The sequence below is a fragment of the Ranitomeya imitator genome, chromosome 2 (assembly GCF_032444005.1).
Source record: "Ranitomeya imitator isolate aRanImi1 chromosome 2, aRanImi1.pri, whole genome shotgun sequence".
Taxonomy (NCBI): domain Eukaryota; kingdom Metazoa; phylum Chordata; class Amphibia; order Anura; family Dendrobatidae; genus Ranitomeya; species Ranitomeya imitator.
The window spans coordinates 342,977,556-342,996,157 of NC_091283.1; the positions used below are offsets into that span (position 1 = coordinate 342,977,556).

General features: G+C 41.8%; 2 pseudogenes; both read left to right on the forward strand.

Annotated features, from left to right (window-relative positions):
* The window catches only part of LOC138663694 (oocyte zinc finger protein XlCOF6-like), a 54,557-nt pseudogene extending 37,845 nt beyond the window's left edge, over positions 1-16,712 (forward strand).
* Positions 16,713-16,999: 287 nt separating this feature from the next.
* Positions 17,000-18,199, forward strand: LOC138666517 (probable imidazolonepropionase pseudogene; annotated as a pseudogene).
* The last annotated feature ends 403 nt before the right edge of the window (positions 18,200-18,602 follow it).

Sequence of the window (18,602 nt, forward strand, 5' to 3'; positions counted from 1 at the left end):
GTTTATACCAAGGAAGGTGACGGGCACAAGGGGGCATTCTTCGCGTCTGGAGGAGAGAAGGTTTTTCCACCAACATAGAAGAGGATTCTTTACTGTTAGGGCAGTGAGAATCTGGAATTGCTTACCTGAGGAGGTGGTGATGGCGAACTCAGTCGAGGGGTTCAAGAGAGGCCTGGATGTCTTCCTGGAGCAGAACAATATTGTATCATACAATTAGGTTCTGTAGAAGGACGTAGATCTGGGGATTTATTATGATGGAATATGGGCTGAACTGGATGGACAAATGTCTTTTTTCGGCCTTACTAACTATGTTAATATTAATAAGTTAGTTCTCTTGCTAGCCTGCGTGGGCTAAGCCCCCCTTCTTGGAGTGATGCTGCAACAGTTTGTAGCTTCAAATTCCTGACTTTCAACTCCCAAATCCCCCATCACCCCTCGCCAAAGGTATTTAAGACCGGCATTTCCTGCCGTGCAAGCTCTTGTCCAGCTATAAGTGAACTAGAAACTTCTAGGATCCATGAAAGATTCTTTGTTTGGTTTTTGCACAATGTTTACGTTAGGAACACGAAAATATATATTCGTATTCTCACTCGGTGTATCTACCCATCCCTTGAAACACGGGCTTCTAACTCCATCTGGTAAAGAAGTAGGGATTTCTCTGTAAATATGTATCCCAGATAGGACATATTTGATCTCATTAGAATGCTCACGTTAATCCGAGATGAATGATGGGTTTGTTATGACTATGACATGTTTGGTAGCGAAGTTATAGAAAGTCGATAAATTTAAGGTTGCAGTACTCAGAATGCAGAGAGAGGAGGGTCTGGATAAGCCAGCCTTTCTGTGATGTCACAGGCTGCAGGTTTTTTAAATCTCTGCCAGATCCCCAGCTCCTTCTTGTTTGCTTGCTTCTTCTTCTGGAAAGCCCTGCGCACGTCCAATGAGCTGGGACGTATGGTTGCCTGCCATGCTTTCAACATGTGTTACCTTTTCTCATTTAATCCCTGTTTATTTCATAATTACCCTTGTACATATTTGCAATTGTCTCATTTATAACATCTTTATAAAATATTTTTGATAAAGCACTGCCTAATTTTTATGGGATATAATATTTAATATTAGTTCATTCTCCATGCTCTAAACGTACCCTGTCTCTTGAAGGGAAATACGCTACTGTGTTGGGTTAGCTTCGGACCCGTTTAATCAAAGCTGGTGGCAGCGGCCGTGTGCAGACGTTTGGGTTATGTTGTAGCGACTGCGGTGTTGATAATTATTGTTCCTGCCTGAGTGGGAGTAGTTTATCGCGTCGCTGCAGCGTGCCCAATAGCCAGTACATAGCAGGCAGCCTGTCGGGCGACCAATTACCCAGGGTGCAGTACCTAATCTGACCTGAGAGTAAGGGGGGCGCCAGAGAGCTGCAAGTTTTAAGTGGAACTGTAAGCGGGATATACATAAATCCCTGCAGTTCGTGGTATATTGAAAAGCAGTGGGATACCTACAATAAGCCCCTGCTGTAAACTAAGAGGTCAATAGCCTTGTGTGTGTTTTCTCATCACATTGTTAGCAGTGGAGGGATAACTAAGATAAGCCCCCCTGCACATGTGATAGCCGACTGTTGGCCTAAAGTCACCACAATCCGTGACGTAGTTTGGGTTTAGGAGAAAAAACGCATCCTGCAAAGTTGTCTGCAGGATGCGTTTTTGCCCCATAGACTAACATTGGCGACGCACCGCGACGCATTGACCGTGCGACGGTTGCGCTATGTTGTGGCAGTCCGCTGGGAGCAAAAAACGTTACATGTAACGTTTTTTGCTGCCGACGGTCCGCTTTTTACGACCGCGCATGCGCGGCCGAAACTCCGCCCCCACCTCCCCGCACCTCACAATGGGGCAGCGGATGCGCTGGAAAAATGCATCCGCTGCCCCCGTTGTGCGGTGCTTTCACTGCTTGCGTCGGTGCGCCGCAACATCACATAGCGACGTGCGATGCACGACGCAAGTGTGAAAGTAGCCTTATAGATATTTGCAGTAGCTGTAGAGTGGAATTTTATTTTTAAATTCTGTGGAAGCATGGTTGAAAAGCAATGTCTGACTTTCATTTGTTAATTTTCATAGAGATTTTTTATTTATTATTACTTTTGTGAGATGCAAGTTATTTCTGTGACCATTGTGGGTTTATCTGTCATTAAATGAGGGGTACCAACAATTTTGACTACGTGTGTAATCCCTTAAAACAATTACTTTAACATGTTTACCCCCGAGGGTCTTTTGCAAGCATGTTAATGGCCAAGCCAATTTTTACAATTCTGATCACTGTCCCTTTATGTGGTAATAACTTTGGAACTGTTCAATGGATCCCGGCGATTCTGAGATTATTTTTTTGTGACATAATTTCCGTGCACCCAAACAGTGGTTTACCCGCACATATGGAGTTTTAGCGTACTTAGGACAAAATGCAAAACAACTTTTGGGGTCCAATTCCACCTGTTAACCTTGATAAAACAAAATTGGATCTGAAATCATTTTTTTGTGAAAAAAAGTTAAAGTTCTTTTTTTTTTTAAAAAACATTCCCAAAAATTGAATGTGGTTTTGAGCACCTTAAGGGGTGCAGTTTTTAAAATGGTGTCACTTTTTGGTATTTTCTGTGTATTTTCTGTCATATAGACCGCTCAAAGTGACTTCAAATTACGGTAGATGTGGTCCCTAAAAAAAAAATGGTGTTGTAAAATGAGCAATCGCTGTTCAACTTTTCACACTTTGTAACTTCCTAGCAAAAAAAAAAATGGTTCCAAAATTGTACTGATGTAAAGTAGACATGTGGAAAAAGTTACTTATTAAGTATTTTGTGTGATATGAAAATTAAAGGTTGGAAAATAGTGAAATTTTCACCAAATTTCAGTTTTTTCACTAATAGACGCAAGTCATATCAAAGAAATGTTACCACTATCATGAAGTACAATATGTCACGAGAAAACAGTCTCAGAATCACCGGGATCCATCAGAATCACCGGGATCCACGGAAGCCTTCCAGAGTTATCTCATAAAGGGACAGTGGTCAGAATTGTAAAAATTGGCCCAGTCATTAACATGATAACCACCCTTGGGCTAAAGGGGTTAACAATAAACACCTGCAAAGGCTTCCTAAGGCCTTGTTCACACTTTGCGGTTTTTACCGCGGAACCGCAGTGATTTTGCAGCTGCGGGTCCGCTGCAGTTTCCATTGCGTTTACAGTAACATGTAAACCCTATGGAAACCGCAAACCGCTGTGCACATGCTGCGGGAAAAACCGCGCGGGAACGCAGCGGTTTATAACCCTCAGCATGTCACTTCTTTCTGCAGAATCGCGGCGGTTCTGCACCCATAGGAATGCATTGATCCGCTTACTTCCCGCATGGGGCTGTGCCCACCATGCGGGAAGTAAACGGATAATGTGCGGGTGGTACCCGGGGTGGAGGAGAGGAGACTCCATATGTGTGTAAAAAAAAAAAAAAAAAATTAAAATAAAATATGCTATACTCACCTCTCAGCGCTGCACGCGGCCGTCCGGTCTTAGGTTTGCTATGCGACCAGGACCTGCGGTGACGTCGCGGTCACATGACCGTGACGTCACGTAGGTCCTTCTCGCACAGCATCTTTGGAACCGGACCGCCGCCAGCAGCGCCAAGGAGATTGGGACGTCAGAGGGTGAGTATATCATTATTTTTATTATTTTTAACATTACTATTGATGCTGCATATTGCTGCATATGCAGCATCAATAGTAGGAGTAAATCCCGCAGCGGAACCCGCAACACAAATCGCGATAAATCTGCAGGGATAACCGCAGCGGGTTTGCCCTGCAGATTTATCAAATCCGCTGCGGGAAAACCCGCGGGAGAACCCACAGCCCCCTTTCTACGTGTGAACATAGCCTGGGTGTATAAAAAGGTCCATTAGTCGCTTTCAGTAGGCTCCACAATTATGGGGAAGACTGCTGATTTGACAGATACCCAGAAGGCAGTCATTGACACTTCACAAGGAAAGTAAATGTTGCATTTCATTCAGAAATCAAGGTCCCAGAGTCTGGAGGAAGAGTGAAGAGGACACAATCCAAGCTGCTGGAGGTCTAGTATGAAGTTTGCACAATCAGTGATGGTTTGGGGAGCCATGTCATCTGCTGATGTAGGACCACTGTGTTTTATCAAGACCAACGTCAGCGCAGCCGTCTACCAGGAAATTTTAGAGCACTTCATGCTTCCCTCTGCCGACAAGCTTTTTGTAGATGGAAATTTCATTCTCCACCAGGACTTGGCACCTGTCCACACTGCCAAAAGTATCAATACCTGGCTTAAATATAACAGTATCACTGTGCTTGATTGGCCAGCAAACTTGTCTGATCTTAACACCATAGAGAATCTAAGGGGTATTGTCAAGAGGAAGATGAGAGACACCAGACCCAACAATGCAGACGAGCTGAAGACTGCAGTCAAAGTTACCTAGGCTTCCATAACACCTCAGCAGTGCCACAGGCTGATCGCCGCCATGCCTCAATGATTCAGTAATTGATGCAAAGGGAACATCGACCAAGTACTGAGTGCATTTACTGAGCATACATTTCAGTAGGCCAACATTTCGGATTGTAAAATCATTTTTCAAGCTGGTGTTATAAAGTATTCTAATTTACTGAGATAATGAGTTTTGGGTTTCATTGGTTGTAAGCCATAATCATCAACATTAACAAAAAATAAACACTTGAAATAGATCAATCTGTTTGTAATGACTATAATAATATGAGAGTTTCACTTTTTGTATTGAAGAACTGAAATAAATTAACTTTTTGATTATATTTTTGTGAGAAGCAATTGTATGTAGGTTTTATTAGGATATGTAAAAAATTAAAATAAATAATGTAAAACAATCTCATTTCCCTTATTATCTCCAGTAATTGTATTATTACACAGGATTTTTATAATGTTCCATCAGCTCATCTTCTTCTCATCCAGGTCCCTGCAATATCGGATCCTCTCAGTGAAGATCTTCTATATAAGAGAACTTTCCTGTCCTGATTTACCCATCAAAGATGGATATGGCCAGAGACAAGATGGCAGACAGGATATTACACCTCACCCTAGAGATCCTTTTCCAGCTTACTGGAGAGGTGAGAGATTCTGATGACGTCACATTATATCATTCTCATCAATGGGAATAACAGATGGACAGAAGTGGAGAGGTGAGGACTCTGGAAATGTCTGTAATGAGAATTATTATTCTGTCTCTCAGGATTACACAGTAATGAAGACCTCTAGTGAGCGCTGTCAGGACCCAGAGTCCGTGGGATGGGGAAGACCCTTGAACCAACCCAGTTATTGGACCTCCACCTCTCCCCCTGATACAAGAGGACATCAATAAACCGAAGATCCTAGATCTCGCCTACAAGATGATTGAGCTGCTGACTGGAGAGGTGACACTGCTAGGAAATGCTGGATCATTATACAGAAAAGTATCAAAATTTTATAAAGTCCTCAGTGGTTGATACCTTTTAATATCTAACTGAAAAGATTATAACAAATTGCAAGCTTTTCAGACTACTCAGGACTCTTCATCAGGCATAGAATAACAGAAAATCTGAAGTCACATATTTTATGCACAATAAAAAGCTGGAAGGAAAGTAAAAGCGCAACAGGGTCTTATCTGGGTATTAAGAGATACTTCTAATCAGATTTTACTCACCAGATAGAGCCCAAACACACAGGCTCTTAGAAATATTAGCTGCTGCAGATCCACCAGTCTCCTCCTGACCAGCCAGACAAAAAAAAAAAGTGGGATACAAAGGTGGATTAACTCCGCGCTGCTTGAAAGATAGAAGTCCAAAAGGATATTCAGATGAAAAAGTGATTTTATTCAACGCGTTTCGAAGTGCTAGGACTCCTTCATCAGGAAACCACAAAAGTATATACTTTGTGGTTTACTGATGAAGGAGTCATAGTACTCCGAAACGCATTGAATAAAGCCACTTTTTCATATTTTATGCACAAGAAGGCACAAGAATAATGCAATAGATAAGTCAAGTGACATGAAGCAGAACTGTTTAGTGGGACGGGTAGAAAATATTTGTGGCCGTAAATATTGGAGCAGTTCATAGATAAGGAGTGTAAAAGTTTTAATGTCCTGTGATTGACATCTGATCGGGTTGCCCCCAAAAGGTAACTTCTCAGAGAGGAGTATAAACTTATGACAACCTTTGACACACTCAATGCAGGAATGAATGTGTTGCATGGATTTGTCTTTCTATCAACTAAGGAGTGTGCTTCTCAGACGTGTGGGGGCATCACAATGATAGACCAGCCCTCAATCACAAGTCAATAAAACTCACACTCCTTATCTATGAACTGCTCCAATATTTAAAGCCACAACTGTTCTCTCCCCATCCCATATTGACAGTTCTGCTTCACATCACTTGTTTTAGCCTTTACATTATTCATGTGTTCTCTTGTGCATAAATATGTGACTCTTCAGATTTTCTGTTATTCTATGCGTGATGAAGAGTCCTGAGTAGTCTCAAAAGCTTTCAATTTGTTACCATCTTTTCAATAAGCCATTAAAAGGTATCCATCACTGAGGACTCTCAATTTTTTATATTTTTCTATCTACTGGCTAACATAGTACAAAGATATATATTTTTTCTTCGATACTATACTGTAACACTATAAAGGGATCGGGGGATGATGGCATCATTATCTGTCTCAGGTTTTTATAAAGTGTCACGATGTCGCCGTCTATTTCTCCATGGAGGAGTGGGAGTATTTAGAAGGACACAAAGATGTGTACAATGACGTGATGATGGAGGTTCCCCAGCCCCTCACATCCCCAGGTAATAGCCAGGACTAAATACACACGGTCTATAATTATCTGTATGTAAAGAATTAATTCAGTCCCTGTATGTGTTTCCTTCAGATTTATCCAGTAAGAGGACAACACCAGAGAGATGTCCCCGTCCTCTTCTTCCACAGGACTGTAAACAAGAAGATCCCAATGTTCCTCAGGATCTTCAGGTAGATGGAGAGAAGGTGTTATGAGATCTCCCCTATGATGTGTAGATGGCTGTGAAGGTCTTGTGTTCAGTCTTGTTTTATCCACCAGTATTATATGTTTTATACTTGTGTATTGAGAATGGTGGAGATGGCAGGATTAGAGCTGATCATAGATGTGACTTCTCCATCTGTCTGTGACTTTTACAATATTTGTTTCAGGGTGAAGATCTGACCCATATTAATGCTACAGAGATATATGTGAGGGGTGATCAGTGGTATAAAGAGGAGATTCCTACATATGACTACCCAGGTGAGTAGTACCACTAAATGCAGAGAAGTCACAGATTCTTCTCAGTCACCAGCTGTGGCTGCTTTATTGGTGGTGTATCCCAGCTATATCACAATAGTGTGATAACCATTTTCCCTGTAGACCACATCATTCTCCTTCGTCCAAAACTCTTCAAATGACATTTGCAATTAAAAAGCCTTTTCTATAGAACTTAAAACCTGGATGATCCACTTACCCCCTGGTATTAGAAGAAACTGAACCTTACCTGACCAAGAGGGTAAACTACAAAGCCAAATGACAGAGTATGTGGAATGTGCTGACAACTTAGAAAATCACTTAAAAGGATATTATGATGGACCTGTAAGAGGAAGCGGAGGGTAATGATGCTGTTGGCTTCCTAGATCCCTGATATCTTATTGGATGATGAATCTATCTTCTCTCCTCTTCTGCCGAATGTGCTCACATGGACATGGTCCCTACAAGACCAGGTCCAATCTTTTTGGCTAAACTTTTATTATATGATTGACAACATTAAATGTGCAGTGAGGGCCAAGTGTAAATTTCTGTACAATAGCAACAGTTTTCCTTTGTCCTGACTTTTCAACTTCTTTTAAAACCTTCTAACTTCAAACAATCACGATAAACTATACAAATAACATTACACCTGTGCCATGATACAGCTTTAAGGTGTGTGTGGTCGATAGCTGGAATATACATTTATTTACGCCTGCAAGAAATGTCGGCATGGCTCGTGCCCTGGTTTCATGGCTTCACTCTTCCTCATGAATTACATTGTTTTCGATCCTAAGGAATTCAGATTACTGTACAATCTCTCCTGAAATGGGGAGCTGTAATGCTTTCTCTACTCTTCTGGTAAGAAGTCATAGTAGCTCCAATGGTCCACCATAAAATAGTGCAATTCAGGATTAGTGTTGGAGCTCGTCCCACATACATGTTGGGGATGTAACATGTTTTTTTTATTCTATGTCTATTGGTTTACAGTTTTCAATTTTGTCTGATTTGTGGTAGTATTGGCCTGCCTCACTTATGCGCGTCTGCAACTCTTTTGAAGTCTTTAAAAAAGGTCTCCATTGCCTTTTCCAAATCCCTAACATTCCATATCTAAATTTAAAACACTTCAGCTCTGCAGTATTATAAATAGTTCTCTTTAAATTTCTAACATTTCTTCTGGAAACTCACTGATGGAGAGTATTGGCCATTATGACAGCTTAGATTCCCAAGAGCCATCGAGCTCCATACTCTAATTACCCTAGAGAGATTTCACCACCAGTTACCCATCTAATTTTTTTTTTTTTACTGATGAAGACTGTTCAGCTAGATCATTTCAGTAGACGTGTTATTGTTTATAGTCTCAATTTTTCCCATCACCCTTTAACTTTTTTAACTCTTCTGCATGGTTCTGAACTTATACAGGTCCTTCTCAAAAAATTAGCATATAGTGTTAAATTTCATTATTTACCATAATGTAATGATTACAATTAAACTTTCATATATTATAGATTCATTATCCACCAACTGAAATTTGTCAGGTCTTTTATTGTTTCAATACTGATGATTTTGGCATACAACTCCTGACAACCCAAAAAACCTGTCTCAATAAATTAGCATATTTCACCCATCCAATCAAATAAAAGTGTTTTTTAATAACAAACAAAAAACCATCAAATAATAATGTTCAGTTATGCACTCAATACTTGGTCGGGAATCCTTTGGCAGAAATGACTGCTTCAATGCGGCGTGGCATGGAGGCAATCAGCCTGTGACACTGCTGAGATGTTATGGAGGCCCAGGATGCTTCAATAGCGGCCTTAAGCTCATCCAGAGTGTTGGGTCTTGCGTCTCTCAACTTTCTCTTCACAATATCCCACAGATTCTCTATGGGGTTCAGGTCAGGAGAGTTGGCAGGCCAATTGAGCACAGTAGTACCATGGTCAGTAAACCATTTACCAGTGGTTTTGGCACTGTGAGCAGGTGCCAGGTCGTGCTGAAAAATGAAATCTTCATCTCCATAAAGCATTTCAGCCGATGGAAGCATGAAGTGCTCCAAAATCTCCTGATAGCTAGCTGCATTGACCCTGCCCTTGATGAAACACAGTGGACCAACACCAGCAGCTGACATGGCACCCCACACCATCACTGACTGTGGGTACTTGACACTGGACTTCAGGCATTTTGGCATTTCCTTCTCCCCAGTCTTCCTCCAGACTCTGGCACCTTCATTTCCGAATGACATGCAAAATTTGCTTTCATCAGAAAAAAGTACTTGGGACCACTTAGCAACAGTCCAGTGCTGCTTCTCTGTAGCTCAAAAGTGGCTTTACCTGGGGAATGCGGCACCTGTAGCCCATTTCCTGCACACGCCTGTGCACGGTGGCTCTGGATGTTTCCACACCAGACTCAGTCCACTGCTTCCTCAGGTTCCCCAAGGTCTGGAATCGGTCCTTCTCCACAATCTTCCTCAGGGTCCGGTCTCCTCTTCTCGTTGTACAGCGTTTTCTGCCACATTGTTTCCTTCCAACAGACTTACCATTGAGGTGCCTTGATACAGCACTCTGGGAACAGCCTATTTGTTGAGAAATTTCTTTCTGGGTCTTACCCTCTTGCTTGAGGGTGTCAATGATGGCCTTCTTGACATCTGTCAGGTCGCTAGTCTTACCCATGATGGGGGTTTTGAGTAATGAACCAGGCAGGGAGTTTATAAAAGCCTCAGGTATCTTTTGCATGTGTTTAGAGTTAATTAGTTGATTCAGAAGATTAGGGTAATAGGTCGTTTAGAGAACCTTTTCTTGATATGCTAATTTATTGAGACAGGTTTTTTGGGTTATCAGGAGTTGTATGCCAAAATCATCAGTATTAAAACAATAAAAGACCTGACAAATTTCAGTTGGTGGATAATGAATCTATAATATATGAAAGTTTAATTGTAATCATTACATTATGGTAAATAATGAAATTTAACACTATATGCTAATTTTTTGAGAAGGACCTGTACATAGACCCCTAGGCTTGGGCCACGGTGTTACCTGCTTCTCTGTGGATTTATATGGGAAGAAGAATAGTCAGATAGCCGTGTCAGAACCAGGAGAGCAGAGAAAATACAAAACCAGAAGACACAAGTAGTCTGTAAAGGAAACAAATACAAAAGCCGGGAGCTGAGCACAGAGAACTGAACCAGAGGAGAACAATGCTGTATCTGGCAGCTTCTGGAAATATGCTTCAAGCTTTAGTAGGGTGTGGTGCTTTCCAATTGCCTGAATTGAACAGATTACTTCAGGTGGACATCACACACCCATTCTGTCAGACTGGATTGTGCTACTTGTCCCAGGTACCTGAATATTAGTACCTGGACAGAGCATCTGGTTCCTATGTATCCTCCATCACCAGTGCCTACTGCAGAATGAATAAGGCGGCTCCTGGTGCCAGAAGCAGTTGTCGCAGGAGCAGATCCCAGAGGAGATAGTTAAGTAAATAGGGCAGCACACTGCAGCGCCAAAACATGCAAACTTGAAAACACAAAATTTGAACTGCATTACTGCACTGAAAATATGAAAAATGAGAGCTTTTAGCGCATAAAAATGGCCAATTTTATGTGTACCTCGTAGCCACGATAAGGCATCTCTCTTATACGAGGCCCTACGCTTGACCTACCTCTCTGAGAATAAACGTCTCCATCTGAATGGGTACATGTGAAACCTCTCCTTGGACTCAAATTCTCTCTCACTGTGGAGGGGTATTGGACCTATTATAATTAAAACACCTGAAGCTAGGAGGCGGGGAGTGCACGATCAGAAGGCTAGAGAATACATTTCAAAAAACCTGATCTGCACATCCAAACATAGACACAGTGTGAACAGGTGCTGAACCCAGAGTCGCCAACTCGTATATATTTAAGTAAATAGGGCAGCACACTGCAGCGCCAAAACATGCAAACTTGAAAACACAAAATTTGAACTGCATTACTGCACTGAAAATATGAAAAATGAGAGCTTTTAGCGCATAAAAATGGCCAATTTTATGTGTACCTCGTAGCCACGATAAGGCATCTCTCTTATACGAGGCCCTACGCTTGACCTACCTCTCTGAGAATAAACGTCTCCATCTGAATGGGTACATGTGAAACCTCTCCTTGGACTCAAATTCTCTCTCACTGTGGAGGGGTATTGGACCTATTATAATTAAAACACCTGAAGCTAGGAGGCGGGGAGTGCACGATCAGAAGGCTAGAGAATACATTTCAAAAAACCTGATCTGCACATCCAAACATAGACACAGTGTGAACAGGTGCTGAACCCAGAGTCGCCAACTCGTATATATTTAAGTAAATAGGGCAGCACACTGCAGCGCCAAAACATGCAAACTTGAAAACACAAAATTTGAACTGCATTACTGCACTGAAAATATGAAAAATGAGAGCTTTTAGCGCATAAAAATGGCCAATTTTATGTGTACCTCGTAGCCACGATAAGGCATCTCTCTTATACGAGGCCCTACGCTTGACCTACCTCTCTGAGAATAAACGTCTCCATGTGAATGGGTACATGTGAAACCTCTCCTTGGACTCAAATTCTCTCTCACTGTGGAGGGGTATTGGACCTATTATAATTAAAACACCTGAAGCTAGGAGGCGGGGAGTGCACGATCAGAAGGCTAGAGAATACATTTCAAAAAACCTGATCTGCACATCCAAACATAGACACAGTGTGAACAGGTTCAGCACCTGTTCACACTGTGTCTATGTTTGGATGTGCAGATCAGGTTTTTTGAAATGTATTCTCTAGCCTTCTGATCGTGCACTCCCCGCCTCCTAGCTTCAGGTGTTTTAATTATAATAGGTCCAATACCCCTCCACAGTGAGAGAGAATTTGAGTCCAAGGAGAGGTTTCACATGTACCCATTCAGATGGAGACGTTTATTCTCAGAGAGGTAGGTCAAGCGTAGGGCCTCGTATAAGAGAGATGCCTTATCGTGGCTACGAGGTACACATAAAATTGGCCATTTTTATGCGCTAAAAGCTCTCATTTTTCATATTTTCAGTGCAGTAATGCAGTTCAAATTTTGTGTTTTCAAGTTTGCATGTTTTGGCGCTGCAGTGTGCTGCCCTATTTACTTAAATATATACGAGTTGGCGACTCTGGGTTCAGCACCTGTTCACACTGTGTCTATGTTTGGATGTGCAGATCAGGTTTTTTGAAATGTATTCTCTAGCCTTCTGATCGTGCACTCCCCGCCTCCTAGCTTCAGGTGTTTTAATTATAATAGGTCCAATACCCCTCCACAGTGAGAGAGAATTTGAGTCCAAGGAGAGGTTTCACATGTACCCATTCAGATGGAGACGTTTATTCTCAGAGAGGTAGGTCAAGCGTAGGGCCTCGTATAAGAGAGATGCCTTATCGTGGCTACGAGGTACACATAAAATTGGCCATTTTTATGCGCTAAAAGCTCTCATTTTTCATATTTTCAGTGCAGTAATGCAGTTCAAATTTTGTGTTTTCAAGTTTGCATGTTTTGGCGCTGCAGTGTGCTGCCCTATTTACTTAAATATATACGAGTTGGCGACTCTGGGTTCAGCACCTGTTCACACTGTGTCTATGTTTGGATGTGCAGATCAGGTTTTTTGAAATGTATTCTCTAGCCTTCTGATCGTGCACTCCCCGCCTCCTAGCTTCAGGTGTTTTAATTATAATAGGTCCAATACCCCTCCACAGTGAGCGAGAATTTGAGTCCAAGGAGAGGTTTCACATGTACCCATTCAGATGGAGACGTTTATTCTCAGAGAGGTAGGTCAAGCGTAGGGCCTCGTATAAGAGAGATGCCTTATCGTGGCTACGAGGTACACATAAAATTGGCCATTTTTATGCGCTAAAAGCTCTCATTTTTCATATTTTCAGTGCAGTAATGCAGTTCAAATTTTGTGTTTTCAAGTTTGCATGTTTTGGCGCTGCAGTGTGCTGCCCTATTTACTTAAATATATACGAGTTGGCGACTCTGGGTTCAGCACCTGTTCACACTGTGTCTATGTTTGGATGTGCAGATCAGGTTTTTTGAAATGTATTCCCAGAGGAGATAGGACACACCATTTGCTGAAGCCCTAGTATGACAAAATGTCAGAAAATTAAAGAGGTAGAAATCCCCATAAAGTGACTGCATTTTGGAAATTATAAACCTCTGTGAATTAATCTATAAGAGTAGTAACTATTTTGACTCCACAGACGCTTTCCGGAAATTAGCACACAGTGCAGTGAATGTTGGAGGGTAAAAATTGCAAATATATAATTTTATTACATAACATATAGTGCCCAGATTGTGCTCCAGGAGACACACATGCACCGTAAACTACTTTAAGTTCTCACTATATTAATACGAAATACATTTATGTTAAATGTGATTTGGGCACACTGCAAGGCTCTGAAGCGAAGGGGAGATTTGACTTTCGGAGAGTGGATATTGCTAGATTGGTTTATGGAAGCTGTGTTGCTTATCAAGAGCCTTTGATCCAGTAATGTGGAAACCTCTGTTTTTCCACTGACAGATGATGAACCTAAGTGGGGACTTGTTTTTTTGCAGGATGAGTAGAAGTTTTTATTGGTATTATTTTTGCTTGCATAACAATGTGTGGTGGCTTTTTATTCTACTAGTTCTTCCTATGAGGTTTTTCTAATAAACTGTCAATGTATTGGTGAAGAATTACGTTTTTTAAGTAACTTGCCATTTTTATTGATAGTTTAAGTAGAAATGTTACAAAATATATAATTTAAGGATTTTTTTTATTCAAAAATAATAATTGGTTTTATTCTTGGCAGATGACTGTACCAGGAGATCAGAGGGACAGCTGACATCTTCAGTTTTTAAATCAGATGATCTTGAGGTCCCACAAGATACAATTCAAGTGAATGCCATTACTCCAAATATACCATCATCTCTTTACAGCAAAGATTTGTCAACTGATCCTTTGAAACAGGTCCTGTCTTCTGATTCATTATTGTCTTCTAAGGAAAATCAAAGTCACAAAATAAGCATTAAAAAACAAACTGTTCCTAAAGCAAAGAAGCTGTTTTCACGTTCAGAATGTGGAAATAGTTTTCCCCTCAAAAAGTCTTTTCATAAACATCAAAAATTTCACACAGCAGAGAATAGATTTTCTTGTTCCAAGTGTGGGAAAGGTTGTAACTGCATACCAGTTTTTGTTAACCATCAGATAACCCACACAGGGGAGAAGCCATTTTCCTGTTCAGAATGTGGGAAGTGTTTTAACCAGAAATCACATTTGGTTAAGCACCAGAAAACTCACACAGAGGAGAAGCCTTTTTACTGTTCAGAATGTGGCAAATGTTTTAACCGGAAAACGCATCTTTATAGCCACCAGAGAACTCACACAGGGGAAAAGCTTTTTTCCTGTTCAGAATGTGGGAAACGTTTTAACCATAAATCCGCTTTGGTTAATCACCAGAGAACTCACACAAGGGAGAAGCATTTTTCCTGTTTAGAATGTGGCAAATGTTTTAACCATAAATCCTCTTTGGTTAATCACCAGAGAACTCACACAGGGGAGAAGCCTTTTTCCTGTTCGGAATGTGGGAAATGTTTTAACCGGAAAGCATATTTTGATAGCCACCAGAGAACTCACACAGGAGAGAAGCCTTTTTCCTGTTCGGAATGTGGAAAATGTTTTAACGATAAATCAGCTTTGGTTAGTCACCAGAGAACCCACACAGGGGAGATGCCATTTTCCTGTTCAGAATGTGGGAAATATTTTCACCAGAAAAAAGCTTTGGTTAGTCACCAGAGAACCCATTCTCAGGAGAAGCCTTTTGCTTGTTCAGAATGTGGGAAATGTTTTAACTATAAATCAGTTTTGCTTATGCACCAGAGAACCCACACAGGAGAGAAACCTTTTTCCTGTTCAGAATGCGAGAAATGTTTTAACCAGAAACCGGCTTTGGTTAAGCACCAGAGAACCCACACAGGGGAAAAGCCTTTTCCCTGTTCAGAATGTGGGAAATATTTTACCCAGAAATGGAATCTTGTTGTACATCAAAGTTCTCACACAGGGGAGAAGCCCTTTTCCTGTTCAGAATGTGGGAAATGTTTTAACCATAATTCAGCTTTGGTTCAGCACCAGAGAACCCACATAATGGAGAAGCCTTTTTCCTGTTCAGAATGTGGGAAATGTTTTAACTATAAATCGGCTTTGGTTAAGCACCAGAGAACCCACACAAAGGAGAAGCCTTTTCCCTGTTCAGAATGTGGGAAATATTTTAAACAGAAATGGAGTCTTGTTATACACCAGAGAAATCACACAGGGGAGAAGCGTTTTTCATGTTCTTAATGAGGGAAATGTTCACATGAAGATGTTACATCACACGAGCCTTGCCTCAATCAGTGTCAGCTTCACTGTTCCCACCTTAATATGTATTGAACCTCAACAGGAATCCAGGGCTGCTGCTGCTCTGACGTTCCTCTTGTCCGAAGGTGGCAACAGTGATGCGAGTGCTGATTGGGCTTAGGGCTCACATGAGCCTCGAAAACGCAAGCGCGGAAATAGCTCCAGCATAGGAGGTTTGTACAATTGTTTTTATTTTAACCAAAATGAGGAAATATTTTGACCAAACATGAGGAATGATAAAGGGTTGTCCAAGTAGTGGACAACCATTTTTTAATATCAAAAATTTCACATGGGGAAATGTCATTAATTATCATACCAAGAGTGTGAAAAATTAATTACTAGAAAATTGTGCAGAGAAGGGGGATGATGCTGTGTGGAGAAAGGGAGGATGCTGGATGCTGCATGCTGTGGTTGCTGTGCAGAGAATGGGGTGATTTTGCTTGCTGTTGACTGCAGAGAAGAGGATGATAATGAAGGCTGTGCAGAGAAGGGGGTGATTCAAGCTGTGTAGAGAAGGAGATGATACGTGCTGGGGGGCTGTGTGATGAAGAGGATGTTGATACATTATGGGGTGCTGCGTGGAGCTGCACGCTGGGAGCTACACACTGCTGAGGGGTCTGCGTGGTGAAGGATGTAATGTCACTTTGGGGGGGGGTTGCTTGCTAGGAGGCTGTGGGTGGAAGGGGGTGATGTGATGATTCATGGGGCACTGCATGTTTTGGGTCTGCGCGGTGAAGAGGGGTAATGTCACTCATGTGGTGCTGCATGCTGGTTGCGCTATGAAGGGGGTTAATGTCACTTGCGTGGGCTGCTGTACGACAAATGAGGTGATGTGACATCCTTTTGATGCTATTTGCTTTTATTATTACTTATCTCCAACGTGGCTTAATTCTACTTATTGATTTGTAAAGTTCATTGTTATACACTTGCATGTGTAAATATATTTAGATCTTTCTACTTTTTGTTATAATTATTTACATATATTTCTAATAAAACTATTCTAGAACTATGGGCTGAATTTTCGTTTCTATAATTATAAAGCTTTGTGTGACATTATTAACTGCCAGTTTTACCTGTATCGGGGTGTGTTCACACATTGCGAGTTGTTGAATAAACAATCTGCAGCAAAGTCCTCACTAATAGACCCACACTAAATCATGACTCACCATTTAGGACAGAACCCTCTATCGGGCTGCAGCTACCAAGTTGCCTATCAAATTTAGGCTTTTGTTGCAAAATGCAGAACAACTGGTTGTTGTCTGTCAGAAACCAGAAGAGTACCTGCTCAAGGAGGGAATGCAACATCTAGCCATACTGGAGAAAGCCAGCATGGTGGTGGGCAAAGACGGCTTCATCAAGGCTTTAGGACCCACAAACTTCATACATAATCAATTTTGTCATGAAGAGTTTGAGACTGATTGACTGCTCAGGAAAATGTGTGTTACCAGGCTTTGTAGATGCTCACACCCATCCTGGGTGGGCAGGTGACAGAGTACATGAATTTGCTATGAAACTTGCAGGTGCTACTTACATGGATGTACATCAGGCTGGAGGAGGAATAAATTTTACAGTGCAACACACAGAAGCGGCTACAGATGAAGAGCTGTTCGATAGCTTTCAACAGCGCCTGAAACCACGTTGGTTGAGTGCAAGAGTGGATATGGGTTAAAATTGGAGACAGAGCTTAAGATGCTGAGAGTGATTGAACAAGCTCAGAGGAAGGTGGAAATTGGCATTTCCTGCACATATTGTTGGGCTCATTCAATACCAAAAGGAAAAACTGCAAAAGAAGCCGCAGATGACATCATAGACCTTCATCTTCCCGCCTTCAAGCATTTGGCTATAAATGGCAGAATTCATGTGGAAAATATCGATGTCTTTTGTGAAAAAGGAGTCTTTGACCTGGAGTCCACAAGACGAATTCTTCTTGCTGGGAAAGACATTGGCCTTCATCTGAACTTTCATGGAGATGAACTTAACCTGATGCATGCAGCAGAGTTGGGTGCAGAGCTGGAAGCACTTGCGGTTAGTCATTTAGAAGAAATAAGTGATGAAGGGATCACTGCACTGGCTGCTGCAAGATGTTCGGCCGTTCTTTTGCCTAAAACTGCCTACAGCCTGAGACTTAAGCAGCCTCGGGACATACTTAATGTCCCAAGGGACATGCTTAATGCTGGAGTGATAGTCTCTCTAGGCAGTGACTTCAATCCCAATGCATACTGCTTCTTTATGCCCATGGTCATGCACCTTGCCTGTGTCAATTTGAAGATGTCTTTGAGTGAGGCTCTGGCTGCTGCCACCATCAATGCTGCTTACTCTTTGGGAAGATCTCATACACACGGCTCATTAGAGGTTGGAAAACAAGGAGATGTGGTTATCCTCAATGCCCCAGGATGGGAACATGTGATTTACCAGTTTGGAGGACACCAAGAATTAATTGAATATGTGGTTAAAGGCAAAATTGTTTACCACACTAAATCATTCAGAGCTCGCTGACTATTTCTTTTATGTCTTTAGCAGCTTTTAAAGTGTCACTGCAGTGTTTTATTTTATTTGCAGTCCTGGAGTGGTACATCTAATCTAAGCAGTAGCGTAGCTACTGGGGGTGGGGCAGAGATAGTGATCGATCCGGCCCCGTGCTCAGAGGGTCCAACCTTGAGCAATGCTGTCGCTCCCTCCCCCATTATTCTTCCTTAGCATCCAACGTCTCAGTGCAGCGTGCACGCGCGATGACATCACTACTTGGCACCCACTGTGCTGAGATGTCTGTTGCTCAGAACACTTGCAGAGATCTGTGCATCCAAGTGATGCAGGTAATAGTGAATATACGTGGAGGAGGAGGGAGCCAGTGAGGAGGGAGGAGCACTGCAGCCCCATGGAGATGTGTGGAGATGGGAAG